This window comes from Xiphophorus hellerii, chromosome 20 (assembly GCF_003331165.1).
Source record: "Xiphophorus hellerii strain 12219 chromosome 20, Xiphophorus_hellerii-4.1, whole genome shotgun sequence".
NCBI classification, from domain to species: Eukaryota; Metazoa; Chordata; class Actinopteri; order Cyprinodontiformes; family Poeciliidae; genus Xiphophorus; species Xiphophorus hellerii.
Window position 1 is genome coordinate 27,880,092 of NC_045691.1, and position 16,064 is coordinate 27,896,155.

The 16,064-nt window shown below is 42.9% G+C and overlaps 1 protein-coding gene and 1 long non-coding RNA gene across 6 annotated transcripts in view; one reads left to right on the forward strand and one right to left on the reverse strand.

The window, feature by feature from the left end:
* Positions 1–16,064, reverse strand: part of slc25a26 (solute carrier family 25 member 26) — an 86,129-nt gene that overhangs the window by 42,706 nt on the left and 27,359 nt on the right. The gene's annotated exons all lie outside the window — the stretch shown is intronic.
* Positions 6,233–7,321, forward strand: LOC116711200 (uncharacterized). Its single transcript, XR_004337183.1, has 2 exons — positions 6,233–6,414; positions 7,219–7,321. It is a non-coding gene; the product is annotated as an uncharacterized LOC116711200 (long non-coding RNA).

The window sequence follows — 16,064 nt, forward strand, 5'->3', positions numbered from 1 at the left end:
CCACTTGATAATGTTGGTCATTATCAAGTGAAGCATTGGTATACTATAACTATAGAATACCAATACTAAATCAGTAGTATCAATAGTAAATCAATTCTCAACTGATTATTGGTTTACACAGTGATCATCAATAATCATTGATTATTATTGTAATTATTATTATCGTAATAATTATTATTACAATAATCAGCAATAAAGCAAAACTTAGCAACCAAAGACAGAAATGAAACCATCTGTCTTGGAAAGCCTTATTGTGTTTTAAATAATCATTTATACTTCATGTGAGTGCTGCGTCCTCAACCTGAGCACAACCTCCCCACAATCCCAATTGTTATCAAAATTTATTTTGAACTGCAAGCCGTATGGAAAAATCTGAAGCAGAACTAGCAGATTGATTCCTGTAACATTCGGCTCAAAACTAGATACTAGAATGCTACACTTACCATTTATATAATTATTTCTTTATATTATCTGTTTTTTCCACTTTAATCTATTATGGATCACAGAGAAAGAAAATCTTGTTTTGTTGTGTAGCGAACCATATAAATAATATTTTATTTGAACTAAAATTGCATCTCAATCTGGTGTGCAAAGAGATAACTGTCTCTTTGTAAACAGTACTTACCTCAAGTAATTTATTTTCATATGAATGACTAATGTAGGAGATGTACTAGAGCAGTGGTTCTCAAATGGGGGTACGTGTACCCCTGGGGGTACGTGGAGGTACTGCAGGGGGTACGTGAAGCTTTTCAAAATATCTTTAAAAAATCAGTAGGCTCCTCATAATAAGTCTTGGGAAAAATTATTTTGTAAAACGTTCGATAAAATATAAATGTGTGTTCATGCACTGAATTTTATATTCAGTATTTAGTTTCAATATCCTTTAAAATAAAACGGTTTGACTGGTTTTATACCTTCCTGGTGGTCACCGTCTTCTGTTTTTCTTTTTTGTTTAACCATGCAATGTTTGCAATATGGATGTATTTGTCAGGTTCACTGATATAAGTTGTTTGGCTTTAATAAATCAGACAGTGATTTTACAGCACTGTACCTCTTTTTAATTCCAAAATTGTTTTGCCCGTGTCAGGGGGTACTTGACTAAAAATATATTTTTAAGGGGGTACATCACTGAAAAAAGTTTGAGAACCACTGCTCTAGGGTGTCCCTACGCTCTTTCAGGTCTCATACTGATGTTTCCAGTTTTGTTAGAGCCAAATTATAGACAGCGTTTCACCAGGAGACCTAGAGTGAGGAGCCCCGCCCCTTTCCCCCTTGCGCCTCAGACAGAGTTTGGGGAAAAAGATGGCGGTCGTTCTTCGTTCGCTAAAGCTGTTCTTGTTTACATGTTAGTAGTGTGAAGCTGGTAGAAACTGTCCCCGCTAAAATGTAAATTGACAAGTTCATTCGGTGCTGATTTCGTAATTACTTGCTAGACGTGTTTAGACGTTCGAGGGAAAAAGAGTGATTTTGTTTCATAATTACGGTTTGTAGCTATAACGGTCGTAAAACAGCCGTTATAGAAGTTTGCTACATGTATCTAAACTTCGATACACTCTCCGACCCAACCTTATTAAGATTTCGGTGGTATCCTGACGGGTTGTGTTATCTTTTGATAGGAAGTGTTAAAGTTACTCTGTTACATGTACCGGAAATCAGTTCTCATCAGTTTCAAACATTTATGATAGACGTTACCACTTTTCCCCTACTACCCTGTAATTGATTCTACTGTACTAGCTTAAGCTAGATCTAGTCCTCTAAATATGCCCATATTAAATTATAGAACTAATAATATGATTACATTTTTCAGAGTTATTACAATTCAAAGAAATTAGTAGCCTTACAATTTCACTGAACTTGAGGAATAGTTTTCTTTTTATGTAAATCTGTAAGATTTAAATCGATTGTTGAATTGTTTTGATTTGGCCCATGGATGCTGTCACAGCTGGTGGGGGCTGATGTTGTTTATTGAAGTAGATGGAATATGGTTGTTTTGGAGCAACGGAAGGACACATGGACATGAATGCACAAAGGAATGTTCAATGTATGATTGCATGATTTCATGATTTTGACAATTTGTAATAAAACAGACAGAGTTTGGGGAAGAAAACGGCGGTCGTTCTTCGTTCGCTAAAGCTGTTGTTGTTTACAGGCTTCCCACTCGGAAGAAAGGAGAAGAAGAGACAAAACAAAACAAACATCGATTGTTACAACTCTTTCAATACAGCTGAGACATGTAACATAGGTATAAAAAATATTTTTTCTGAGGTAACAGCCTGCGATGTCATCGATGACATCACGTCCGTCCCTGACTGTCACTGATGACATCAGACCGACAAAACGAACGTGATGTCATCGATGACATCGCAGGCTGTTACCTCAGAAGTGCTTGAATAAGACGACCACGTGGTAATGTGGTAAGGCCTGTGAAGGCCTGGGATCCTTCAAGGACCTGGCCCGTGAAGGCCCTTGCACCGAACGTGGACGCGAGGGCCTGTGAAGGCCTGGGATCCTTCAAGGACCTGGCCCGTGAAGGCCCTTGCACCGAACGTGGACGCGAGGGCCTGTGAAGGCCAGGGATCCTTCAAGGACCTGGCTGTGAAGGCCCTCGCACCGAACGTGGACGCGAGGGCCTGTGAAGGCCAGGGATCCTTGAATGACCTGGCCTGCGAAGGCCCTCGCACCGGACGTGGACGCGAGGGCCTGTGAAGGCCAGCGATCCTTGAATGACCTTTTATGTCAAGGCCCTGGCCTGTGAAGGCCCTCGCACCAGCACCTGTATGCGAGGGCCTGTGAAGTCGTGTAAAAGTAGTAGAAAAAGTTGAGTACCTTTCTACCGTTTCTACTCTCTGCTCCTTCCATGCGTTGCTCTAGGGTGTCCCTACGCTCTTTCAGGTCTCATACTGATGTTTCCAGTTTTGTTAGAGCCAAATTATAGACAGCGTTTCACCAGGAGACCTAGAGTGAGGAGCCCCGCCCCTTTCCCCCTTGCGCCTCAGACAGAGTTTGGGGAAAAAGATGGCGGTCGTTCTTCGTTCGCTAAAGCTGTTCTTGTTTACATGTTAGTAGTGTGAAGCTGGTGGAAACTGTCCCCGCTAAAATGTAAATTGACAAGTTCATTCGGTGCTGATTTCGTAATTACTTGCTAGACGTGTTTAGACGTTCGAGGGAAAAAGAGTGATTTTGTTTCATAATTACGGTTTGTAGCTATAACGGTCGTAAAACAGCCGTTATAGAAGTTTGCTACATGTATCTAAACTTCGATACACTCTCCGACCCAACCTTATTAAGATTTCGGTGGTATCCTGACGGGTTGTGTTATCTTTTGATAGGAAGTGTTAAAGTTACTCTGTTACATGTACCGGAAATCAGTTCTCATCAGTTTCAAACATTTATGATAGACGTTACCACTTTTCCCCTACTACCCTGTAATTGATTCTACTGTACTAGCTTAAGCTAGATCTAGTCCTCTAAATATGCCCATATTAAATTATAGAACTAATAATATGATTACATTTTTCAGAGTTATTACAATTCAAAGAAATTAGTAGCCTTACAATTTCACTGAACTTGAGGAATAGTTTTCTTTTTATGTAAATCTGTAAGATTTAAATCGATTGTTGAATTGTTTTGATTTGGCCCATGGATGCTGTCACAGCTGGTGGGGGCTGATGTTGTTTATTGAAGTAGATGGAATATGGTTGTTTTGGAGCAACGGAAGGACACATGGACATGAATGCACAAAGGAATGTTCAATGTATGATTGCATGATTTCATGATTTTGACAATTTGTAATAAAACAGACAGAGTTTGGGGAAGAAAACGGCGGTCGTTCTTCGTTCGCTAAAGCTGTTGTTGTTTACAGGCTTCCCACTCGGAAGAAAGGAGAAGAAGAGACAAAACAAAACAAACATCGATTGTTACAACTCTTTCAATACAGCTGAGACATGTAACATAGGTATAAAAAATATTTTTTCTGAGGTAACAGCCTGCGATGTCATCGATGACATCACGTCCGTCCCTGACTGTCACTGATGACATCAGACCGACAAAACGAACGTGATGTCATCGATGACATCGCAGGCTGTTACCTCAGAAGTGCTTGAATAAGACGACCACGTGGTAATGTGGTAAGGCCTGTGAAGGCCTGGGATCCTTCAAGGACCTGGCCCGTGAAGGCCCTTGCACCGAACGTGGACGCGAGGGCCTGTGAAGGCCTGGGATCCTTCAAGGACCTGGCCCGTGAAGGCCCTTGCACCGAACGTGGACGCGAGGGCCTGTGAAGGCCAGGGATCCTTCAAGGACCTGGCTGTGAAGGCCCTCGCACCGAACGTGGACGCGAGGGCCTGTGAAGGCCAGGGATCCTTGAATGACCTGGCCTGCGAAGGCCCTCGCACCGGACGTGGACGCGAGGGCCTGTGAAGGCCAGCGATCCTTGAATGACCTTTTATGTCAAGGCCCTGGCCTGTGAAGGCCCTCGCACCAGCACCTGTATGCGAGGGCCTGTGAAGTCGTGTAAAAGTAGTAGAAAAAGTTGAGTACCTTTCTACCGTTTCTACTCTCTGCTCCTTCCATGCGTTGCTCTAGGGTGTCCCTACGCTCTTTCAGGTCTCATACTGATGTTTCCAGTTTTGTTAGAGCCAAATTATAGACAGCGTTTCACCAGGAGACCTAGAGTGAGGAGCCCCGCCCCTTTCCCCCTTGCGCCTCAGACAGAGTTTGGGGAAAAAGATGGCGGTCGTTCTTCGTTCGCTAAAGCTGTTCTTGTTTACAGGTTAGTAGTGTGAAGCTGGTGGAAACTGTCCCCGCTAAAATGTAAATTGACAAGTTCATTCGGTGCTGATTTCGTAATTACTTGCTAGACGTGTTTAGACGTTCGAGGGAAAAAGAGTGATTTTGTTTCATAATTACGGTTTGTAGCTATAACGGTCGTAAAACAGCCGTTATAGAAGTTTGCTACATGTATCTAAACTTCGATACACTCTCCGACCCAACCTTATTAAGATTTCGGTGGTATCCTGACGGGTTGTGTTATCTTTTGATAGGAAGTGTTAAAGTTACTCTGTTACATGTACCGGAAATCAGTTCTCATCAGTTTCAAACATTTATGATAGACGTTACCACTTTTCCCCTACTACCCTGTAATTGATTCTACTGTACTAGCTTAAGCTAGATCTAGTCCTCTAAATATGCCCATATTAAATTATAGAACTAATAATATGATTACATTTTTCAGAGTTATTACAATTCAAAGAAATTAGTAGCCTTACAATTTCACTGAACTTGAGGAATAGTTTTCTTTTTATGTAAATCTGTAAGATTTAAATCGATTGTTGAATTGTTTTGATTTGGCCCATGGATGCTGTCACAGCTGGTGGGGGCTGATGTTGTTTATTGAAGTAGATGGAATATGGTTGTTTTGGAGCAACGGAAGGACACATGGACATGAATGCACAAAGGAATGTTCAATGTATGATTGCATGATTTCATGATTTTGACAATTTGTAATAAAACAGACAGAGTTTGGGGAAGAAAACGGCGGTCGTTCTTCGTTCGCTAAAGCTGTTGTTGTTTACAGGCTTCCCACTCGGAAGAAAGGAGAAGAAGAGACAAAACAAAACAAACATCAATTGTTACAACTCTTTCAATACAGCTGAGACATGTAACATAGGTATAAAAAATATTTTTTCTGAGGTAACAGCCTGCGATGTCATCGATGACATCACGTCCGTCCCTGACTGTCACTGATGACATCAGACCGACAAAACGAACGTGATGTCATCGATGACATCGCAGGCTGTTACCTCAGAAGTGCTTGAATAAGACGACCACGTGGTAATGTGGTAAGGCCTGTGAAGGCCTGGGATCCTTCAAGGACCTGGCCCGTGAAGGCCCTTGCACCGAACGTGGACGCGAGGGCCTGTGAAGGCCAGGGATCCTTCAAGGACCTGGCTGTGAAGGCCCTCGCACCGAACGTGGACGCGAGGGCCTGTGAAGGCCAGGGATCCTTGAATGACCTGGCCTGCGAAGGCCCTCGCACCGGACGTGGACGCGAGGGCCTGTGAAGGCCAGCGATCCTTGAATGACCTTTTATGTCAAGGCCCTGGCCTGTGAAGGCCCTCGCACCAGCACCTGTATGCGAGGGCCTGTGAAGTCGTGTAAAAGTAGTAGAAAAAGTTGAGTACCTTTCTACCGTTTCTACTCTCTGCTCCTTCCATGCGTTGCTCTAGGGTGTCCCTACGCTCTTTCAGGTCTCATACTGATGTTTCCAGTTTTGTTAGAGCCAAATTATAGACAGCGTTTCACCAGGAGACCTAGAGTGAGGAGCCCCGCCCCTTTCCCCCTTGCGCCTCAGACAGAGTTTGAGGAAAAAGATGGCGGTCGTTCTTCGTTCGCTAAAGCTGTTCTTGTTTACAGGTTAGTAGTGTGAAGCTGGTGGAAACTGTCCCCGCTAAAATGTAAATTGACAAGTTCATTCGGTGCTGATTTCGTAATTACTTGCTAGACGTGTTTAGACGTTCGAGGGAAAAAGAGTGATTTTGTTTCATAATTACGGTTTGTAGCTATAACGGTCGTAAAACAGCCGTTATAGAAGTTTGCTACATGTATCTAAACTTCGATACACTCTCCGACCCAACCTTATTAAGATTTCGGTGGTATCCTGACGGGTTGTGTTATCTTTTGATAGGAAGTGTTAAAGTTACTCTGTTACATGTACCGGAAATCAGTTCTCATCAGTTTCAAACATTTATGATAGATGTTACCACTTTTCCCCTACTACCCTGTAATTGATTCTACTGTACTAGCTTAAGCTAGATCTAGTACTCTAAATATGCCCATATTAAATTATAGAACTAATAATATGATTACATTTTTCAGAGTTATTACAATTCAAAGAAAATAGTAGCCTTACAATTTCACTGAACTTGAGGAATAGTTTTCTTTTTATGTAAATCTGTAAGATTTAAATCGATTGTTGAATTGTTTTGATTTGGCCCATGGATGCTGTCACAGCTGGTGGGGGCTGATGTTGTTTATTGAAGTAGATGGAATATGGTTGTTTTGGAGCAACGGAAGGACACATGGACATGAATGCACAAAGGAATGTTCAATGTATGATTGCATGATTTCATGATTTTGACAATTTGTAATAAAACAGACAGAGTTTGGGGAAGAAAACGGCGGTCGTTCTTCGTTCGCTAAAGCTGTTCTTGTTTACAGGCTTCCCACTCGGAAGAAAGGAGAAGAAGAGACAAAACAAAACAAACATCGATTGTTACAACTGTTTCAATACAGCTGAGACATGTAACATAGGTATAAAAAATATTTTTTCTGAGGTAACAGCCTGCGATGTCATCGATGACATCACGTCCGTCCCTGACTGTCACTGATGACATCAGACCGACAAAACGAACGTGATGTCATCGATGACATCGCAGGCTGTTACCTCAGAAGTGCTTGAATAAGACGACCACGTGGTAATGTGGTAAGGCCTGTGAAGGCCTGGGATCCTTCAAGGACCTGGCCCGTGAAGGCCCTTGCACCGAACGTGGACGTGAGGGCCTGTGAAGGCCAGGGATCCTTCAAGGACCTGGCTGTGAAGGCCCTCGCACCGAACGTGGACGCGAGGGCCTGTGAAGGCCAGGGATCCTTGAATGACCTGGCCTGCGAAGGCCCTCGCACCGGACGTGGACGCGAGGGCCTGTGAAGGCCAGCGATCCTTGAATGACCTTTTATGTCAAGGCCCTGGCCTGTGAAGGCCCTCGCACCAGCACCTGTATGCGAGGGCCTGTGAAGTCGTGTAAAAGTAGTAGAAAAAGTTGAGTACCTTTCTACCGTTTCTACTCTCTGCTCCTTCCATGCGTTGCTCTAGGGTGTCCCTACGCTCTTTCAGGTCTCATACTGATGTTTCCAGTTTTGTTAGAGCCAAATTATAGACAGCGTTTCACCAGGAGACCTAGAGTGAGGAGCCCCGCCCCTTTCCCCCTTGCGCCTCAGACAGAGTTTGGGGAAAAAGATGGCGGTCGTTCTTCGTTCGCTAAAGCTGTTCTTGTTTACAGGTTAGTAGTGTGAAGCTGGTGGAAACTGTCCCCGCTAAAATGTAAATTGACAAGTTCATTCGGTGCTGATTTCGTAATTACTTGCTAGACGTGTTTAGACGTTCGAGGGAAAAAGAGTGATTTTGTTTCATAATTACGGTTTGTAGCTATAACGGTCGTAAAACAGCCGTTATAGAAGTTTGCTACATGTATCTAAACTTCGATACACTCTCCGACCCAACCTTATTAAGATTTCGGTGGTATCCTGACGGGTTGTGTTATCTTTTGATAGGAAGTGTTAAAGTTACTCTGTTACATGTACCGGAAATCAGTTCTCATCAGTTTCAAACATTTATGATAGACGTTACCACTTTTCCCCTACTACCCTGTAATTGATTCTACTGTACTAGCTTAAGCTCGATCTAGTCCTCTAAATATGCCCATATTAAATTATAGAACTAATAATATGATTACATTTTTCAGAGTTATTACAATTCAAAGAAATTAGTAGCCTTACAATTTCACTGAACTTGAGGAATAGTTTTCTTTTTATGTAAATCTGTAAGATTTAAATCGATTGTTGAATTGTTTTGATTTGGCCCATGGATGCTGTCACAGCTGGTGGGGGCTGATGTTGTTTATTGAAGTAGATGGAATATGGATGGTTTTGGAGCAACGGAAGGACTCATGGACATGAATGCACAAAGGAATGTTCAATGTATGATTGCATGATTTCATGATTTTGACAATTTGTAATAAAACAGACAGAGTTTGGGGAAGAAAACGGCGGTCGTTCTTCGTTCGCTAAAGCTGTTGTTGTTTACAGGCTTCCCACTCGGAAGAAAGGAGAAGAAGAGACAAAACAAAACAAACATCGATTGTTACAACTGTTTCAATACAGCTGAGACATGTAACATAGGTATAAAAAATATTTTTTCTGAGGTAACAGCCTGCGATGTCATCGATGACATCACGTCCGTCCCTGACTGTCACTGATGACATCAGACCGACAAAACGAACGTGATGTCATCGATGACATCGCAGGCTGTTACCTCAGAAGTGCTTGAATAAGACGACCACGTGGTAATGTGGTAAGGCCTGTGAAGGCCTGGGATCCTTCAAGGACCTGGCCCGTGAAGGCCCTTGCACCGAACGTGGACGCGAGGGCCTGTGAAGGCCAGGGATCCTTCAAGGACCTGGCTGTGAAGGCCCTCGCACCGAACGTGGACGCGAGGGCCTGTGAAGGCCAGGGATCCTTGAATGACCTGGCCTGCGAAGGCCCTCGCACCGGACGTGGACGCGAGGGCCTGTGAAGGCCAGCGATCCTTGAATGACCTTTTATGTCAAGGCCCTGGCCTGTGAAGGCCCTCGCACCAGCACCTGTATGCGAGGGCCTGTGAAGTCGTGTAAAAGTAGTAGAAAAAGTTGAGTACCTTTCTACCGTTTCTACTCTCTGCTCCTTCCATGCGTTGCTCTAGGGTGTCCCTACGCTCTTTCAGGTCTCATACTGATGTTTCCAGTTTTGTTAGAGCCAAATTATAGACAGCGTTTCACCAGGAGACCTAGAGTGAGGAGCCCCGCCCCTTTCCCCCTTGCGCCTCAGACAGAGTTTGGGGAAAAAGATGGCGGTCGTTCTTCGTTCGCTAAAGCTGTTCTTGTTTACAGGTTAGTAGTGTGAAGCTGGTGGAAACTGTCCCCGCTAAAATGTAAATTGACAAGTTCATTCGGTGCTGATTTCGTAATTACTTGCTAGACGTGTTTAGACGTTCGAGGGAAAAAGAGTGATTTTGTTTCATAATTACGGTTTGTAGCTATAACGGTCGTAAAACAGCCGTTATAGAAGTTTGCTACATGTATCTAAACTTCGATACACTCTCCGACCCAACCTTATTAAGATTTCGGTGGTATCCTGACGGGTTGTGTTATCTTTTGATAGGAAGTGTTAAAGTTACTCTGTTACATGTACCGGAAATCAGTTCTCATCAGTTTCAAACATTTATGATAGACGTTACCACTTTTCCCCTACTACCCTGTAATTGATTCTACTGTACTAGCTTAAGCTCGATCTAGTCCTCTAAATATGCCCATATTAAATTATAGAACTAATAATATGATTACATTTTTCAGAGTTATTACAATTCAAAGAAATTAGTAGCCTTACAATTTCACTGAACTTGAGGAATAGTTTTCTTTTTATGTAAATCTGTAAGATTTAAATCGATTGTTGAATTGTTTTGATTTGGCCCATGGATGCTGTCACAGCTGGTGGGGGCTGATGTTGTGTATTGAAGTAGATGGAATATGGATGGTTTTGGAGCAACGGAAGGACTCATGGACATGAATGCACAAAGGAATGTTCAATGTATGATTGCATGATTTCATGATTTTGACAATTTGTAATAAAACAGACAGAGTTTGGGGAAGAAAACGGCGGTCGTTCTTCGTTCGCTAAAGCTGTTGTTGTTTACAGGCTTCCCACTCGGAAGAAAGGAGAAGAAGAGACAAAACAAAACAAACATTGATTGTTACAACTGTTTCAATACAGCTGAGACATGTAACATAGGTATAAAAAATATTTTTTCTGAGGTAACAGCCTGCGATGTCATCGATGACATCACGTCCGTCCCTGACTGTCACTGATGACATCAGACCGACAAAACGAACGTGATGTCATCGATGACATCGCAGGCTGTTACCTCAGAAGTGCTTGAATAAGACGACCACGTGGTAATGTGGTAAGGCCTGTGAAGGCCTGGGATCCTTCAAGGACCTGGCCCGTGAAGGCCCTTGCACCGAACGTGGACGCGAGGGCCTGTGAAGGCCAGGGATCCTTCAAGGACCTGGCTGTGAAGGCCCTCGCACCGAACGTGGACGCGAGGGCCTGTGAAGGCCAGGGATCCTTGAATGACCTGGCCTGCGAAGGCCCTCGCACCGGACGTGGACGCGAGGGCCTGTGAAGGCCAGCGATCCTTGAATGACCTTTTATGTCAAGGCCCTGGCCTGTGAAGGCCCTCGCACCAGCACCTGTATGCGAGGGCCTGTGAAGTCGTGTAAAAGTAGTAGAAAAAGTTGAGTACCTTTCTACCGTTTCTACTCTCTGCTCCTTCCATGCGTTGCTCTAGGGTGTCCCTACGCTCTTTCAGGTCTCATACTGATGTTTCCAGTTTTGTTAGAGCCAAATTATAGACAGCGTTTCACCAGGAGACCTAGAGTGAGGAGCCCCGCCCCTTTCCCCCTTGCGCCTCAGACAGAGTTTGGGGAAAAAGATGGCGGTCGTTCTTCGTTCGCTAAAGCTGTTCTTGTTTACAGGTTAGTAGTGTGAAGCTGGTGGAAACTGTCCCCGCTAAAATGTAAATTGACAAGTTCATTCGGTGCTGATTTCGTAATTACTTGCTAGACGTGTTTAGACGTTCGAGGGAAAAAGAGTGATTTTGTTTCATAATTACGGTTTGTAGCTATAACGGTCGTAAAACAGCCGTTATAGAAGTTTGCTACATGTATCTAAACTTCGATACACTCTCCGACCCAACCTTATTAAGATTTCGGTGGTATCCTGACGGGTTGTGTTATCTTTTGATAGGAAGTGTTAAAGTTACTCTGTTACATGTACCGGAAATCAGTTCTCATCAGTTTCAAACATTTATGATAGACGTTACCACTTTTCCCCTACTACCCTGTAATTGATTCTACTGTACTAGCTTAAGCTAGATCTAGTCCTCTAAATATGCCCATATTAAATTATAGAACTAATAATATGATTACATTTTTCAGAGTTATTACAATTCAAAGAAATTAGTAGCCTTACAATTTCACTGAACTTGAGGAATAGTTTTCTTTTTATGTAAATCTGTAAGATTTAAATCGATTGTTGAATTGTTTTGATTTGGCCCATGGATGCTGTCACAGCTGGTGGGGGCTGATGTTGTTTATTGAAGTAGATGGAATATGGTTGTTTTGGAGCAACGGAAGGACACATGGACATGAATGCACAAAGGAATGTTCAATGTATGATTGCATGATTTCATGATTTTGACAATTTGTAATAAAACAGACAGAGTTTGGGGAAGAAAACGGCGGTCGTTCTTCGTTCGCTAAAGCTGTTCTTGTTTACAGGCTTCCCACTCGGAAGAAAGGAGAAGAAGAGACAAAACAAAACAAACATCGATTGTTACAACTGTTTCAATACAGCTGAGACATGTAACATAGGTATAAAAAATATTTTTTCTGAGGTAACAGCCTGCGATGTCATCGATGACATCACGTCCGTCCCTGACTGTCACTGATGACATCAGACCGACAAAACGAACGTGATGTCATCGATGACATCGCAGGCTGTTACCTCAGAAGTGCTTGAATAAGACGACCACGTGGTAATGTGGTAAGGCCTGTGAAGGCCTGGGATCCTTCAAGGACCTGGCCCGTGAAGGCCCTTGCACCGAACGTGGACGCGAGGGCCTGTGAAGGCCAGGGATCCTTCAAGGACCTGGCTGTGAAGGCCCTCGCACCGAACGTGGACGCGAGGGCCTGTGAAGGCCAGGGATCCTTGAATGACCTGGCCTGCGAAGGCCCTCGCACCGGACGTGGACGCGAGGGCCTGTGAAGGCCAGCGATCCTTGAATGACCTTTTATGTCAAGGCCCTGGCCTGTGAAGGCCCTCGCACCAGCACCTGTATGCGAGGGCCTGTGAAGTCGTGTAAAAGTAGTAGAAAAAGTTGAGTACCTTTCTACCGTTTCTACTCTCTGCTCCTTCCATGCGTTGCTCTAGGGTGTCCCTACGCTCTTTCAGGTCTCATACTGATGTTTCCAGTTTTGTTAGAGCCAAATTATAGACAGCGTTTCACCAGGAGACCTAGAGTGAGGAGCCCCGCCCCTTTCCCCCTTGCGCCTCAGACAGAGTTTGGGGAAAAAGATGGCGGTCGTTCTTCGTTCGCTAAAGCTGTTCTTGTTTACAGGTTAGTAGTGTGAAGCTGGTGGAAACTGTCCCCGCTAAAATGTAAATTGACAAGTTCATTCGGTGCTGATTTCGTAATTACTTGCTAGACGTGTTTAGACGTTCGAGGGAAAAAGAGTGATTTTGTTTCATAATTACGGTTTGTAGCTATAACGGTCGTAAAACAGCCGTTATAGAAGTTTGCTACATGTATCTAAACTTCGATACACTCTCCGACCCAACCTTATTAAGATTTCGGTGGTATCCTGACGGGTTGTGTTATCTTTTGATAGGAAGTGTTAAAGTTACTCTGTTACATGTACCGGAAATCAGTTCTCATCAGTTTCAAACATTTATGATAGACGTTACCACTTTTCCCCTACTACCCTGTAATTGATTCTACTGTACTAGCTTAAGCTAGATCTAGTCCTCTAAATATGCCCATATTAAATTATAGAACTAATAATATGATTACATTTTTCAGAGTTATTACAATTCAAAGAAATTAGTAGCCTTACAATTTCACTGAACTTGAGGAATAGTTTTCTTTTTATGTAAATCTGTAAGATTTAAATCGATTGTTGAATTGTTTTGATTTGGCCCATGGATGCTGTCACAGCTGGTGGGGGCTGATGTTGTTTATTGAAGTAGATGGAATATGGTTGTTTTGGAGCAACGGAAGGACACATGGACATGAATGCACAAAGGAATGTTCAATGTATGATTGCATGATTTCATGATTTTGACAATTTGTAATAAAACAGACAGAGTTTGGGGAAGAAAACGGCGGTCGTTCTTCGTTCGCTAAAGCTGTTGTTGTTTACAGGCTTCCCACTCGGAAGAAAGGAGAAGAAGAGACAAAACAAAACAAACATCGATTGTTACAACTCTTTCAATACAGCTGAGACATGTAACATAGGTATAAAAAATATTTTTTCTGAGGTAACAGCCTGCGATGTCATCGATGACATCACGTCCGTCCCTGACTGTCACTGATGACATCAGACCGACAAAACGAACGTGATGTCATCGATGACATCGCAGGCTGTTACCTCAGAAGTGCTTGAATAAGACGACCACGTGGTAATGTGGTAAGGCCTGTGAAGGCCTGGGATCCTTCAAGGACCTGGCCTGTGAAGGCCCTTGCACCGAACGTGGACGCGAGGGCCTGTGAAGGCCAGGGATCCTTCAAGGACCTGGCTGTGAAGGCCCTCGCACCGAACGTGGACGCGAGGGCCTGTGAAGGCCAGGGATCCTTGAATGACCTGGCCTGCGAAGGCCCTCGCACCGGACGTGGACGCGAGGGCCTGTGAAGGCCCTGGCCTGTGAAAGCGCTCGCACCAGCACCTGTATGCGAGGGCCTGTGAAGTCGTGTAAAAGTAGTAGAAAAAGTTGAGTACCTTTCTACCGTTTCTACTCTCTGCTCCTTCCATGCGTTGCTCTAGGGCAGTGGTTCTCAAATGGGGGTACGTGTACCCCTGGGGGTACGTGGAGGTACTGCAGGGGGTACGTGAAGCTTTTCAAAATATCTTTAAAAAATCAGTAGGCTCCTCATAATAAGTCTTGGGAAAAATTATTTTGTGAAAAGTTCGATAAAATATAAATGTGTGTTCATGCACTGAATTTTATATTCAGTATTTAGTTTCAATATCCTTTAAAATAAAACGGTTTGACTGGTTTTATACCTTCCTGGTGGTCACCGTCTTCTGTTTTTCTTTTTTGTTTAATCATGCAATGTTTGCAATATGGATGTAATACATTCATTAAATCAATCAAATCAGTCTTGAATAAAACGTCCTGTTCCACAATTACGTCGGGATACATTTTTTGCAGTTACACTGAATCCAAGGTGACCGGCAAGCTTTTCTAATACTGCCTCAAGTGGCCTTGTGAGGAACTGCTTTATTTATTTATTTTTTGCTAAGACCCTCCTCCTGGTTCTGATTGGTTGTATTTGACAGAGTGGTGTATTTCTGCAAATAGCACTGGGAGTATTATGTTAACATATTATTAATATTGCATGAAATAAGCTTGAGTGGTTAAATGAAAAATCTTCAGACTGTGCTAAATTTTTATCCGATTAATTATCCGAATAATTGATAGAATATTGCTTCCTAAAATAATTATTATCTGCAGCCCTGAAGTGAATACATTTCAGAGTTGCTAGTGAACCATTAGAGATGTCAGGTGACAGACACTTCTTCACTCTCTGTTACTCAGACCAGAACTACACCAGGTGATGTTTGGGCTTCGTTTCAATCTCCTTAGCTCTGGAATCAATTTCCTGATAAGTTAGGATGTAAATAAACATGGTCAGCTCCTTTTAAACAAAAGGGCTAAACATTTTACTGTCTCGAGTTTCTGCAGATTCCCCATGAAAATCCACAGATAAGCTATTTATTCAAGTAAGTAATTTCTTTTATTCTATGTAATGCTTAGATTCTGGATTAATATTTTTATTTACTGTAACTCTCTCTCATTTGCCTGTAAAGAATCTTGAGCTTTGTCTCACTAATAATTTCATTTTTATTTATTGCATTATCTTTAACAAGTAACATAATATCTGATCCCTGTACAGTGACTGAGATAGAGTTCCTGGATTGTTCTCTGAGCCAGTCTCAGAAAGATGGGCAGCTGTCTTACATATTTTCAATTAGTGCATAATCCCTCTGAACGTGGAACAATGAATATCAAAACATTTGGAAATAACTTCATAACCCTTCTCAGACTGATGCACAGGAATCATTTCTTCACTCAGGTCATTGTTGATGTCTGTCCTCCTTTAAGTGTTAACAAATGGAAGCACGCTTGAGAGCAGCGAACTCCTAAAACTCCTTTTATAGAGGTGGCCACACTTTGACTCTGATCAGTTAATCAAGCGCTTAAAATAGTATCACAAGGCTGATATTCTTCCACTTTAAAGGGTGTTTTTTTGCATGTAATGGAGTTGAAATATTTCTTTTTGATTTCCAAAAAGATAAGACTCTAGAATCAATAGAGCGTGCCATTATGTTTCCCACACGTGTAGAGATTTCAGAGTCTCCACTGGTGTGTGTGTGTGGGGGAAGGGGGGGATGGGGGGGCGTTGGAGAGTTGGG